Here is a 15247-nt window from a genome sequence, read left to right as displayed (position 1 = left end):
TCAGGCTCAGCTGGCCACAGCGGCCAGCTGCTGGGCGTCGTCGCGCACGTGACCGGCTGGCCACCGGGGACATCATTAGGCTTCACTCGGCACAAGCCGGGATAAAATGGAAGGAGGCGAGAAAAAAAAGGAAATTAGAATGGAATCCACAATGGTCTCATTTAAAACAAGAAGTGCCTTCTCTTCTTGTTTGCTTGCTCATCTGTGTGTGTGTGTGTGTGTGTCGTCTCACAATCTTCACAACTCACGCCAAACATTGCAAGACCCCCCCCCCCCATTTTCCTCCCCCCGTCATCCTTTACACTCTCCCACCTGGACTCATGTGGCCCTAATAGGAAACAAAAGCACTCAGACAGAGCAGACTTCTGCCAAGGAAAAGCAATTAGTGGCAGAATTTGCTCCCTCCAAGCTTGCATGTACGTAGGAAAATAAAGCAATGCAACAACATATTTGGCTAAAAATAGCTCAGACGTGGACTGTCGAACTCATTTTCATCGCTGGCCACATGTACATAGAAATGTATAGTCATCTCGGTACACAAGCTCGCCACCCAAACTAAACGTAAAACGAAGATGTTGTGTTTTTTTACCGTCTGCTAGCTTAATGCTAACATACAATGAAAAACAGTGTAACGGAACTAGTGTTGATGACACAGTGTTGTAACCCTTTGTAGTGTCCTACACAGACATTATAACGATATCCACAGGGATATATTCTTTATCCTCAGCGGAAAACTGTAACTGTGCCTTCCTGAACTGTTGTGATTATACTGCCCCCCCTGGTGGTCAAGGCATGCACACCAGAAAGTGCCACACGTTATGAATTCATGAAATCCGTCAGCACAAACTATTTAATTCCTTACATTCTCTTTAATTATGTTGTGAATGTATGTTTTTATAAAGCACAATAATTTAGTTTTTTTTCTATTTCAGTGGCAAAAGATGATTCTCAAATGAAAGCACCAATGTATTGTTCAATGCATGTTAAGAAGAGATTTAATGAAAAAAACAAAACGGTTTTGATATAAGCATGGAGATCAGTAATAATTTTCATTCCAGACTTTTTCTTCTGCCTCGAGAACCGTTGGCACGTGTTCAGTCTCCATACGTGCGCACGCGATTCGGTGACGCGCCATCAAAAAGAAAAAGCCGCCTTTTAAGCAAACCAGCAGCCAGTTCATCTCGTCGGCAAAAAGATCCTCTCTCGAATTTTTCGAGGTCTTCCGCGTCACCGCACTCGACCTCGTCAGCGGTGACCTGCCCCCGAGGCCGCGGAGGAAATAAAATAAAATAAAAGCGGAGCCCACATGAGCACATTTTAAAAGGCTATATGAAAGAAACGAGACAAAGTTTGAAGCATAACGGGCTCCGGTGCTTTCATCCTTTGCATGGACGGAATTAGACTTTGTTTAAAATGGAGAGGACTTAAACTCATGACCATAAATAAGTAACAACCTGTAGTATGAAGTAGTGATTTTCACTTTGAGAGATTATACATTTCTCAGTCAATAATTGTGTAATGCAATTCTTTTAGATATCGCATGAAAGACAAAATGCCAAAGAAACAAAAGTATGGTGGATGCATCCGTGCCTCATAGTAATCCCCTGTCACCGTGCAAACAATCCTTCTAGTGGTTATAAGCATCACGAGGGATGACGGCAGGCACTTAAACTATCGTCTTGAATTTCCATCCATCCATTTCCGACAGCAGTTGTCTTCGTTATGATCGCGCTGCCACACCTCTCAGCTGAGTCAACTTAAACAAATAGAAATAGGGCTGCATCTTTTAGTCACTGATACAGCAACTTCGATAAAAAATGCATAAAATTCAGTTCAAATTAAGATGTACTGTACTATAAAAAAAAAAAAAAACAGATTTGTGTTGAGGTAATTTTTCTGCCACTAGATGGCATAATTGCATTTGTAAGACATTGGTGACGGCTAAGTGCATTTTTCTTTTTATATTAAGAGCTATCTAATCTTTAACATGAAGTAACTTGTGAAATTCTGCACATTTTTTAAATTGTAAGCTATACAACTTGACCCCATCCTCCACAAAAATATTATTATTAAATGTATTACTGCTCAATTTTGACGTGGACATGTCTGCTGCGTTGCGACTGGAATTCCCCCAGTACAGGCTTTCCAAGTAAGAGGCGGTCGTTAATCGGAAGAAAAAAAATATTAGTGCCGTTAAAGGAAATGTATTAATAAACGGCACTAATTTTGACAACTCTAGTTTAAATCAAATCGATATCGTCACTAATATTTAGGAATGGACTTCTTTTTTTTTTTCGCAGTGGGATGAAGTGAGGAGCAATTTGAGTGCACACAAGAGGCTGATTGGCTAACAACACCAGGTAAGACAATTCAAGATATGTTTCAGTATAAAGTAATATTGTGTCATCGGATAGGCCGATTACATATGTTGTAAATTTTCAATGCTGTTTAGTCAGATTACACAAATGTACTCTTTTATTCATCTTTTTAGAACTTCAGATGTTCTAATGAACAATTTTAACTTTTTTTTTTTTTTTTTTGTCTTATAACATCAGCTAACTTCTCTTTATATTTGTGATGCATTAATGCAATGCTTAAATGTTGCCTCAAACATAATTTATACAATTGATAAACACTATAAGAATAAATGCTCACGACTGGCTGGATTCTGAAGTGTTCGGTTTAGGTGAACGGTATGGGATTTTTTAATAGGTTTTAGGTGAACTAATGAATACACACTCGCACACACGCGCATGCACATACACACCCACATACAAAAAAATAAAAAATTAATAATAATAAAAATAATAAAAAAGAGTGAATGAACTGAGCTCTCCAGAAAAAAAGGGAAAAAAAAGAATAAATGCTAAATAATTATTTCTTATGATGAAAAATATTTAAAAAATGAGAACAGCTTGCAAGTAAGTCACAGATAGTTTCTACTGCAAAGCGTATCCTCGAAGCGCGAAGCGCCGGCTTGAAGTGGAGAGAGCTCACCTGAGAGGTGTTTAAGATGCACATATCTAATATATGGCTGCTGCTGCACAAAGAATTAAGGCACCAACAACACGGGCAAGCGATTCAATATGTAGAGCAGGCTGGACTTACAGCGCCTCTATTGATCTCAATGGCTGGCGGCTTGCATAATTCACACGGGGCCCATTTTCTAGCCAGCCCTGAGGTCTTATCAGTGAATAAGGTTCTGAAAACAACAGTAAATAATCGAGTTCAGCAACAATGAGCCCTGCATGCATTACCTTTTTTTTTTTTGGTTAGAGAAAAGAATGCGGACTGTATATCGCATCTCACATAAGAAATTCAATTATACTTTGTGTAGATAACGAAAGATTTACTGGGTTGGGGTGGGCAGACATTCAACAAAACGAAAACAAACAAAAAGTTAATTTTCCATAAAATGTTCCTATTAGTAACATTATGAGAGAACGCAAAATCACGTTATTGCCATTTTGACAACTACCCCCCGAGGTCAGTGCCTTTCATACAAAACTGCAACACCGAAAGAAGGTGGAAAAAAATCCAGTCTTTTACAGGTAGTGTAAAAGTGGCTATTGATGGCGAACAATGTCTGACGGGCTGTTTAATTTAACTCCCACCCCCATCGCGGCCAATAGCGGCAGGACGCCGCCTTTCAGCATCATTACACACACTGATGGAAGTGGATGTAATAAATCCATCCCACACCGAGCCCTTCCCTCTTTCGCCTGCCGTCCCCGGCGCTGAATTATAACTCGCACCCATTCACTTTTTTTCTTCTTTACCTGCCTCGCTGAGTCTGCCGCCCTCCCCGGGAAAACGCCCACCCGCCGTCGCTCCACTCAAGTCGTGAGTGGGAGCGCAGCCGAGACGCCAGCCCGACTTTTGATGCCTCCCACAGTCTTCGCCCTCGACTTCTCACTTGCAACTTCTCCATCAGGCGACAAAAGTGCTTGGCAAAGATTGAAGTTTCTCTTTGCGCTTGGCAGCGAGAGTCCTCTCGGAGTTATCGCTTGCTTTCTTTTGAACGATTGCAAAAATCACTGGAATGGAAATCAGTAGAGCAGAGACCTTCACCAAGGCTGAACAATCCTAAATTGGATCGGCACGAAATTGCACACCCACTGTTTTTATTAATTACTATTAATTTATATTTATATTTTATTATTAGAAGTAGGATTATTATTTTTAATATTTTATTAATATTATTTTATTAGGGGTGTTGGGCGATTTTTTAAGTTTTTAAATCGTAATTAATAGCGTAATTAATAGTTAACTAACGATTAATCACACATTTCATGTCTGTTCTAATTACAATAAAATGTTAAAGTAATGTAAAAGTGTTCATACTCTTGTTAGCATAAAAGTGGGGAAAAAATGTTAAACTAATAAAAATGTTAAACTAATAAAAATATGGCTGCATCTTTTAGTCATTGATACAGTATTTTTTATAATAATTCATAAAACTTAGTTACTGTAAAAAACTAGTGAGATATTGATTTGTGTTGAGGTAATTTTTCTGCCACTAGATGGCATAATTGCATTTGTGAGACATTGGTGACAGCTCAGTGCATTCATTCTTCTTTTCATATTAAAAGCTATCTAATCTTTGACATGGAGACTTTTTTTAAAATTGTAAAATACAACTTGACCCCAGTCTCCACAAATATATGCATTATTATTAAATTTATTACTGCAAAATTTTGGGTGGTCATTTATCGCGCATGAAAAAAATGTGTGGCGTGAAAAGAACGTTACATTAACTCAAAATCAATGCACTAACTTTGACACCCCTATTATTTTTGTTATTTATTGTTTTCAGTTTTCAAAAAAGTGGGTTGCAGGAAAAAGCAAGTCAAAAATTGGCAAAAGTTGAGAACCACCATCCTAAAGCACCTTTGGCAAACAAAATTTGGAATACAGTATTATGTAACGCATCGTATTCATGATAAATGACAAGTACTTTGCGGCACCATGCTTTTATTTGGATACAAATACTAGAAAATGCAAATAGGGTGCATTGTATCCTCAGCTTTTATACACTTACATTTTTCCAGAACATATCTTTTAATGGCTTCATGTCTCGTTTCATGTGTAAATCTCCACGCGGCGCAAGTAGGATTCCGAGCTGACCTGCGCCCCGGAGACAAGTCACTATAATAGAGTATTGATGTGGCAGAGGGGCGGGTGAGAAGAGGGCGGTAATTAGATTTGGTTCCTGCTCTCTCTGCACCGCTCTGATACGCAACATTTCTAACGAGAGTCTCTCTAGCTAGTAATTACCTTTTGTATCGCACGCGCGCATGAAACCAAAGCGTTCGTAGCACGGGAAACTGCAACAAGCTGACCTCGTTACGTAATTAGGTGTCATTACATGAAACAATGCGTCAGATTGCAGGTTTAATAATGATGCCAGTAAAACCGGCTCCACCTTTGGTTATTTTCTCTGTTACAACGGGTGGCGGAACATTCAATCTGCACAATGCGAGTTGTTGGGTCAAATACGATTAGCTTCCCCAGCTGCAAGATCAACAGGCGTTTAACGTACAGTATGTACTGTAACTTTCATGCAGAATCAATGGCGCAATACGATATAGCGTCCCGCAATCAGATAATTAGATGTGCGGCATCTGGTGGAACAATATCTATTTCTGGACTTTCGAATATGACTCCATAAACATAGACGTCCTCTGGAAAATGGGAAAACCTTCAAAAATCAGTGAATGGAAAAAGTCCCATACCCGAAACTGTAGAGGAAGTCGGCCAATTTGGTTTGAAGCAGCCATTTTTGGGCCTACTTTAATGAACTCCCATTGGGGAATTCCTCCAAATGAGCACCAATCAGACGCAGGCATGCCCGACAGATGGGCCAAGACGCCATCTGATGTGGGCGGATCACGACATCAAAGTTCGATGATCATTTTTTTGGATTCATCATGAAAAGAGGTTGCGAAGGCCTGCAACTGTAACAATCGTGATAACAGCCTGCTGTTGGTAGTGCGAAAAAAAAAAAGAAGAAAGAAGTGTTTTATGAATGGCACAGGAGGGGCGTGGCTTGTTGCTCTGATCCACTTTTCCCTGCTGTCAGTGGTCAGCTGATGAATCGTTGTAATAGTGGACACAGTGGAGCATTCAGCAAACCCGGCCTCGCTCCCGCTGCTCCCCCACCTCGTGTTCATCACCTTCGCTCGCCCATCCATCGTCCCGACACGCTCCTCCGAACCTGAATCGCAAGGCAGGATTCCCCCTCTGAACCAGGCTGTTTGTGCCTCATTAGAGTTGTTTGTACCGACTAACATTTTGAACCCATTTTCCAGCGTACTCCTTGGCCACTTCATCTAATTAGAGGCAAGGATAATTTGTTGTCCTTCACAGCATGAGAACGATCTAATGATTCGTTCTAGTCAATTTTTTTGTACATAAAAAGCCATTAAACAGGGGTGTGTAGACTTTATATATTTACTGTATGGTCAAGCCGAGCTACTTTGGCAATAGTCAAGCATGTCCAGTCGAATCCTAACTAAATGCCGAGCAAGTCGAGTCATTTATAAATTGAGTTAGGCAGGTCATAAGTCATACAATCTCGCTTAGCAGCATTAGCATGTAGCGTCGAAGCTATCGGTACCAACGAGGTTATAGTCACATGAAGCTTCGCTAATGTTTGCCCAGGTATCACTTAGTTAAACTGTATTGTTAATGTACTATATGTGATCCCTCTTTTTTTAAAGTCATTGTGTGTCTTGTCTTTGAAAAGCTTTCATGTTGCTCTTCTCTTTTTTGCCATTTTCATCAACAACAATAATCTTTGAAGCCAAATTGAATCATCTTTTTAGCTTCCTCCGTAATACTCATTTCATGAGGTGCACACAATATCACACTGGCAGGTTTCCAGGTTGGCGCACACTACACACAAAAAAACCAACAACACAACAGGTTTCTTTTGAAGCAAAACACATGGCACACAATCTTGAAAATGCAGATTTCCGACTGTAAACAGCGAAAAACGTTTCAAGCCAAGTTGCGTCTCAGGAATCCCTATTTAAAGGCAAGTCTTGCTGATGTTTTAGCCAAGTCCTAAAATTGGCGACTTACTTACGTCGAACTTGAGTCAAGTCATTTGACTCATGTCCCCAACTTTTGGACCTACTGTACTTGTAAGCATGTACATATTTGCTACAATTGTCACTAAATTTGGGAAATCAATTTACATATACAGTACATATTAGAAGGCAGGAAAACAGAAAAACAGAACCTCCCTTTGGAAGGTATTGAGACGCAAATGCAAAAAAAGTGATCTGGCCCCTTTCACCTTTTTGAGACCCTTTTTCCACATATGTGAGGCAGTTCTGATCCCAATCCTGATTCAGTCAAGCAGCAAAAATAACTTTTCACACTTTGGCTGCCACAGCACACACACACACACACACACGCACACACACACACACACGTGATTCATGTTGCTTATTCCTTCACATGACTTCTGGAGATAAGCGCCATTTTCTCTCCACGCCTGATTGGGCTTAGTCACCGTGCTGCATGCTAATGACAGCTTATAGGCATCCAATATGGATGAAAACTATAGGAAACCCGTGGGAAATTCCTCGTTTTCAGCAATTTCTTAAACCACTCAAATGGTCAAAGGGTGGAAATGAATCCTCGTTGAATAATAAATAGACTTTACTGAAATATTGCCAGAATTTTAACGATTGTCAGTTTTCCCCAGTTATGAGAGTGGCGTATAGGAAACAAGAGTTGAAACATTCGGAGTGGCATTTCCTCGTTGGTGGCGGCGGCGGCGTAATAAAGCACCTCTGGCGCTTCATTGCCTCGTAAATCCTAATATCATTCATAAATGAACCGCCGCCTCTCCTGCTGCTCGCTTACTTAGCCGCGACTGTTCAGATTGCAGACGCATTTATCCGCCGGTTGCCCTCGAGACGGAGCCACGCTGCCATTGGGACGTGTTTCAAACTGGGACTGCAAAAGCTTGCTAAATGTAGCTTTAGCTAAGCCAGTGGGACATGGCCTGCCTCGGGGTGTGAATTTGACACCCTGTTTGATCACTCTTAATACGATTGATCTGTGCACCGTGAACACAAGTGATCATTGATTTTTGCGCATGCTGAATTTGAACTGTTGTCACCTCAGGGTAACACGACCCAGTGCTGAAGGTTCGAGATAGTTTGTTCCTTGGCATTTACATGAAAGCCCTTTGCTCGATGCTATTTTGTCTGACTCAGTGGGTGTTTTGCAACTAATTGGTCGTAGGCACCATCCTCAGTCAAAATGCAGTGGAACCTCAAATTCACAGTTTTAACCTTTTTGGAGGGGGGAAATGAATCTTTAATGTCGTACACACTTAAGGCATCAAATTGTCATATCATGGAAGCCATCGAGAGAAGAGAAGAGAAAAACTGAACTGTCAAGCAAGCGGGTGCTTTTGCGCAACATTAGCAACAAAATGATTCATGCGCTTGAATTTGATAGTTGAAGATGATCGGCAGTAGCCATAAGCATGACGAAAGCCTTTTTCCCACCGAGGGATGAACGTTATGCTTGCAAATGTTGATTTCACATCAGGGTTCGTTCAAGATTGCACGTCTTAACGTGTTCAGAACTTCCGTGCGACAAGAAAGACCATTAAGACTGTTTAGAGAATGTTTAGGAAATGCTGCGACCTTGAACAAACCCTAACGTGAAATCAACATTTGTTAGCATCGCACTATGTTTTAACCCCTCAGTGAGATATGGGCTTAAGTGTTGCTTCTGTTTTTCGCCCAATCAAAAAGGCAGGTTATATCACATGATCTAAAAATGAACTTTTGCAGATACCAAGTGAGATCCAGCCCTACCTGTAAAATTAATAAAGCTTTTATGTTGGTTTCATGTTAGAACTAGTCATTCCAAACATTTTCATTTGTGAACCAACTGTTTTTAGAGTGTTGATCCCAACAGTTAAAAGCCTCCAAATCGGAAGTCAACCAGCAACGGATTGTGTTCGACATTATGTGCATCCTTGAGTTCATCTTGATTCTGCATCATTAGCGTGTTGTATAAGAAATCATCATCGTGAAAGTGGTTCAACAAGGTAAAAGGACTTCAATTACCCAGAAGGTAGAAATGTGCAATACATAAATGATTCCATTTACAATGTCCCCACCCTTGCAGACGCCGTTATCTTTGTACTTTGCTCAAGGTTCAATCATTAAATCAAATTGGAGCGTTCGGAGGACAATCAGCGCTTCATCTCGTTGAAATAATGTCTTACCATTGTGATGGCGGCGATTCATGTTTTGGCCTTGCTCTGTGCAAGCTTTGTGAGTCACCGCAACGTGCTGGGGGGGGGGGGGGGGGGGGGCGCGGGGGATGCCGACGCTGGCACGAACAGGCTAGATTTGCAGCGGAAATGTGCCGTGGCAAATCCTCAAAAGTGACATCAAGGTCCTGCGCGTCAGCGACGGATGGACTTAGTGGGGATGGACTGGAGAGTGAAGGCGCAGCAGATTTTCTGATGATAGCGCGTTTGAAAATTCATAATCTTGATGGATGCAGTCAGCCCGATGGCGTCTTTGGATTGTGGTTGAAACACCCTTGAAAGGAAGAAAGTTTTGATGAGTGGCTTCCTCGTAGGGATTGAATCGATTACCTTGAGGGAGGACAATCATTGAAGCTTGTTTTTATTTTTAAATGTCGTTTCTAAAGGGATGGTACAACTATTGTATGTCAAGGGGAGAACCCTTTTCACACTGCGCTTTGCAAGGCTCAGGTAGCTTGAATTTGAAAATACTTTATTTGAGAGCGGCGCCAGTGAGACGTCAGTCAAACGCATCAGATAGGAGAGAAGCTACTATTACTCGAAATTGTGTTTCATTCCAGGCCGATAGGTGGCAGAATTTGCCAACTTCCAATAAAGTGCACCATCTTGTAGAATTAGACTTTGGATAATGGCTATGCCTATGAATAAAAGATTTTGCAGAACCACAGCGTGAAATTTAATGGGTCATGCCTCACACAGTTATGTGGCAATCGCTTATGTACTTTTTTGCACAATCTTGCAAAACACACAAACGTGCATGACCAAAGCCCAAACCGTTGCCACCTTCATTATTCATTCTACTTATGCTTTCTATGCGTGGCTAGGTCAAAAATACATCCGGTTAAAAGGTTCGCTTTCAAAGCCACCATAGCTAGACAATTTACACAACTATAATATTGCAAATCAATGTTTTCTTTAAAAAAAAAAAAAAAAAATAATAATAATAATGTTCAGGCATTTAATCACTGCCTACGCCAGACTGTAGGTTTCCTTGCAGACGACACACATGCGCGGTGATCTGACAGCCTCCCGTGGTTGAGGACACGTGGCATGGCACTCATCCGCAGCAATAATTGCTTTCGGGCACAATACATGCGGGCTTTGCGCTAGGCTTTTGAAATCACAAACAATGTTGTCTGCGCTACACTTGCCACCCACGGGCAGCAAACACTGGTGATTCACTGCCGCTGCACTGTTCCTGCAATATTTAGCAAAGGAGACAATTTCACCAAGGGCCATATTTGTGCTTTGAGGTTCCATTTTTTTTTTTTAATAACATAAACCATTTCTTTGTACAGAGTCCAATAGATCGGCCTTGCAGGGAGAAGGGATTATTGGGAATGTAAACAAGACTGCTGTTGTCTTCCAGATGTGCGATGCGGCAGTGTGACTGCATGAGACTATCCTGTAGGCCTGTGGGTACTCAATAGGCGGCCCGCGAGCTCAATCCGGCCCGATGACCACCTATTTGTGGCTGTCGGAATCGACGAGATTACATTCTGTGAATATTAGTATAGCGCTTCACTTAAACGCAGTCTACCAACCTGTTTATTGTGTATGTGAAGCTGGCATTGGGGGAAGTTTTACTGCCTGTTGACTTGAGTTTGTCTCCATGCCATTTCCTTTTGGCTGTTTGTGTCAATGACGCTTTCTATACTAGTTGTATTCAAACACCTCAGTCATCATATCAAAGTAGTGTTAATTTTTAAACTTAGTCTCAGTTTTAGTCCAGTTTCAATCACGCTTTTTTAGTTTTTTTAATCAAAGTTAGTCAACCTCATTCCGTTTTTATTTAAGCAACTTTCCGTCGACTATAAATCTAGCATTTTAGTCTCTATTTCTGTCCAAGAAAACATAATTTTATTCGTCTAGTTTGAGTCAGGACAATCATCTGCACAACTGTATAGTTTTTTGTCAGCAGATAATGTTGAACATTTTGGATCTAAAAATATTTCACATGATGAAATACAATTTCACACACAATTACAGTGGCTACTTACGGCTCCATGCTACGATCTAGTGTGTTGGCGGTGGCATTAACATTATTGTAGGACCGTTATACCCGTTGGATTAATATTACATTCTAGGTATAATTTGGTTATTTTTTAAACCTTTCACAGTGAATCTACCTCCTGTTTGTCCCATGTGTTTGTGTATGTTAGACTCGCTCGCTGCAGATTTGAAAGAGGGTGTGTAACTGTGACACTGACAGATTAGCAGAGACGGGATTTTTCAAAATCATATAATTTTCGGCTCATTTTTGTTCATGAACTAAAATGCCCACAGATTTTAGTCCAGTTATTGTTTATTAATGAGGGTTTTTAGTCTTGTCTAGTCTAGTTTTAGTCCAGTAAAAAAAAAATATATATTTTTTTCATTAACAAAATTAACACTATACCAAAGTGCATATCTTTGAGAGATATCAAATGATTACCAGATAATTAGTTGACCTAAGTACCAGAAGTTGGTGTGTTTGAAATCCTTGTTGGATTTGGCTTGTAACACAATAGGCCAGGATAAGGGATTGCCAGGTATTTAACATAACACCTTTGTCCTGGTATTGTGGAATTTCCTTACACCTGTGCCTCTGTTGTTGTGGCGCTAACACAACCTAAGAATGTAGAAACCCACCAGGTAAACCAAACATTCCATGTCATTTCTGTTTACGCTGATAAAATGTGGAAAATGTTTTGTTTTGTTTTTTTAAATGCTGCTACTGCTTGAATACACAAGGACTCTGGATCCATGGGTACATTCTGTGCTGTGTGTGTGTGTGTGTGTGTGTGTGTGTGTGTGTGTGTGTGTGTGTACGTAATGCATTTTAAATGAGTGTCTGTCAATGCAAAGAATACCACATGAGATTGTATGCAGCCACAGTCTGGCACTAATCCCTGCCAGATGCAGGATATTACAGTGGGACATATTATTTCCCTCCACCCGCTTCATAGAGTTCAACCTCTTCTTAAGTAGTTTTTCCCCTCCCAATAACCAGCAAAGAAGTTGAGCCTGTACCCTGGTATCCACGTTCGATGTGTGCCTTTGCATGAGGAAGATTTAAAAAAATATATAATCCTGTTGCCAGCGGTAATCAGGTTGCAATGATGGAGCATTGTCGTTTTTCCATACTGTTGCGTTATCTTCCACATCCGCGTGGCCCATAATTCAATTGTACTTTCTGTCAATTGCGCTAATTACTCAGGCAATCGCAAATTGGCCATCAGCGGGTTGTCTGGCCATATAGATAAATATTTGGGGTTTGTGGAAAGCATATGGAGTGCAAGGGAGTTTATCATGTGTGACTCAGTTCTTTCAGGTGTTTTTTTTTATTGCAAACTTGATAGCAACGAGGAAAAGAGATTCTCTTAATTGTCTGGCCAGGGCCTTGTCTGGCCTGATTCAACCAAGCAGTAACCTCTCTGAAGTGACTCATTCACATCCTCATCCTTGAATAGCAGCAGTTTTTGCCGCAAGCAGTGGCCGGAGCTTTTACTGAACTGCTTGGTGGGAGGCGTATATTAGGTGGGGGAAGTCTTCTATTTCACTGACTTCGAAGAAGAAGAGCGATCATGTCAAAGTCGACTGAAACACTAATTATAAAAGAATGTAATTTTAAATATATAAACACTTTAATTCCTCTGAGTTTGATGCTGCTGTTTTACTTGAGCATTTATTCTTACCTCAACAACAGTGTCTATGAAAAAGGTCAAAGTAATTCACACTAAGTTAGACCTCATATTACATATTGCCTTTTAAGCGCTGTCATCATTTGGCTTTATGTTGACATATAATGAAAACAAAACATTTCATATTGGGCAAAATTTGCCCATTTCCAAAAAATTATTTTGTCTTCATACACAATGACACAGTCATTGGCTTATTATATACCTCATTTTAAAGCCCTTCACTAGCCCTTTGCAAACCGATATTCCTAAGAGTGTGAGTGGTGACGTGAGTACTTTTCTTTAGTTCTACATTAAGGAAGTGCAACCAGACCTCCAAAGGTGGATGAAATCTCAGCTAACCGCTGTAAAAGTGCACACTTGGAGACTTCCTTCCACCTCATTTGTGATTGTGTGTGACAGAAAGAGCCCCATACCTTGAGTTGGGTAACGTTGAGCAGCTAGCCGTTAGCGTCCGTGTGTGACACAGAGAGCCCCATATCCTCAGTTGGGTAACAGTGAGCAGCTAGCTGTTAGCGGTTGATCAGCTCACTTCCACTACTTCCAATAGCAATTCCGATTTTTGACTGCATTCTTGAAGTTTACCACTCTGCTTTCCCTTGCAACAACCCACAAGTAGCCATTGCTTCGTTTGTCGGACCACTTCTGGAATCTTACAACCACACTGCTGTAGCTACTCTTTCACTAGCATATCACCTGAGATGGAGCTTGGGCGCTATCTTGCGGTGTTGCAAAACGCACAAACAAACCGTTTTTTCCATTTGTTAATTAAGTAGTACAGAGAAAAATGCAAGTCACTGTGTTTGAAATAGTGTCAGTGTACCTAATGTTGTGTCCCGAAGGTGTACGTTCACACAAACACTCCCATGTTCCTCAGCTCCCTCTGTTCACGGTCTCCTTCCATCTCACCTCTCGCCACCTCCCTCCCACACCGACCGGGCTGCATCTGTCTGCGGCCGCTTTCCTTTCGTACATCGCTCTACAATTGGACTTGTTGACAGGTCACGCTCGTGTGATGGCGCACGCGTGTTCAAGTGTCCTTCCATTTTGTCCTCACAAGTCAGCGGGAGCTTTTAGAAGAGCTCCTTAAGGCTTACTGTCAGTGTGCTTGAGACTTGTATGCAGATGGGGTCTCTCGCTGTTGGAGGTTTACCTGATCACACGGACTTTTTGTGTCCTTCTGGACCACCGAACGAGACTGGCAAGGTCAAAAGCACTGCGTTTAGATGCAATGTAGCTTCCACCGCTACTTCACCAAGAGGGACCATTTGAAGTGATAACTGCAGCAATGTGTGGAGCACAGCGAGGGGATAATTACTGCTTGATAAAGTAACAGAAGAGGAGAAACTGGTGCTGCGCCTTTACATATATGTAAATCGGCGGTTGATGCAGAGCTTTAATTCCACACAAAGCCAGGTTAACTACATCCCCATGACTCCCATTTGAAAAAACATTTAAAACAATTTGTTTTAGTCAGGCTTTCCAAAAGGCAAGTTTTTCCCAGTTTCCAGACAAGGGCTTGGTTTTTCATGATTTTGAAGCCTCAGTTTAACACCTTGGTGAGTTTTCACTTTACAGGGACTTTTAAGTATCGTAAGTAAATATCAGTGCACACGATAAGTACCGTATGTCTTCATAGAACCGTTGCCACCGGTGTTTGTGTTCATGTGTGTGAGGAGGCGGGGTTGCCAGTGACAGGGCTCGATGGCTCGATGGCTCGAGAGATGCTGTAAATAGTCGCACGGAGCGAAGCGATAATGCACTTTCCTTGTCTGCAAATGTGTCGGCACAAAAGCAAGCCCGCAGCGATGACAGACAGGCTGATGTGTTTTAACGAGGGGAGCGGGGGAGCGGGGGGCGTAGAAAGAGATGCATGCACACACACACCCACACACACACACACAGACTGAATGCCATTGGCAGCATCACCTCTGCACTCTGACAGATGCCTGTTTTCTCTCCTTCTCGTTTTCTCGCTTCTTCTCTTACCACTTTCTGCCTGTCACACAGTCACCTATCTTTCCCATCCTCATCGCCATAACGACCAAAAGCCGCAAGCAAAGGAGGAGAATGATCTTTCCTAGACAGCAGAGCTGAGATGTGCAATATGAGACGCGCGTTGGCGTTGGTGTGGAAAAGATACACTGAAGTTGTGCGTGAACTCGCCACGCCAAATCGGAGTGAATTTACTTTGCTGTACTTTATGCTATTACTTTCCGTATGCCGGATTACAAGGCTAAAAGATGACTTCACACAG

General features: G+C 41.5%; 1 long non-coding RNA gene across 1 annotated transcript in view; it reads left to right on the top strand.

Annotated features, from left to right (window-relative positions):
* LOC147157610 (uncharacterized) overlaps nt 1–15247 on the top strand; it is a 68764-nt gene that overhangs the window by 6388 nt on the left and 47129 nt on the right. Inside the window, exon 4 of the long non-coding RNA XR_015091100.1 lies at nt 2301–2360. This is a non-coding gene — a long non-coding RNA (uncharacterized LOC147157610). The remainder of the gene's footprint in view (nt 1–2300; nt 2361–15247) is intronic.

This window comes from Leptonotus elevatus, chromosome 19 (assembly GCF_054856555.1).
Source record: "Leptonotus elevatus isolate MCC_2025b chromosome 19, RoL_Lele_1.0, whole genome shotgun sequence".
Lineage (NCBI taxonomy): Eukaryota > Metazoa > Chordata > Actinopteri > Syngnathiformes > Syngnathidae > Leptonotus > Leptonotus elevatus.
The sequence above is the reverse complement of the archived record's forward strand: the minus strand, read 5'-3'. Positions and strand labels throughout refer to the sequence as shown.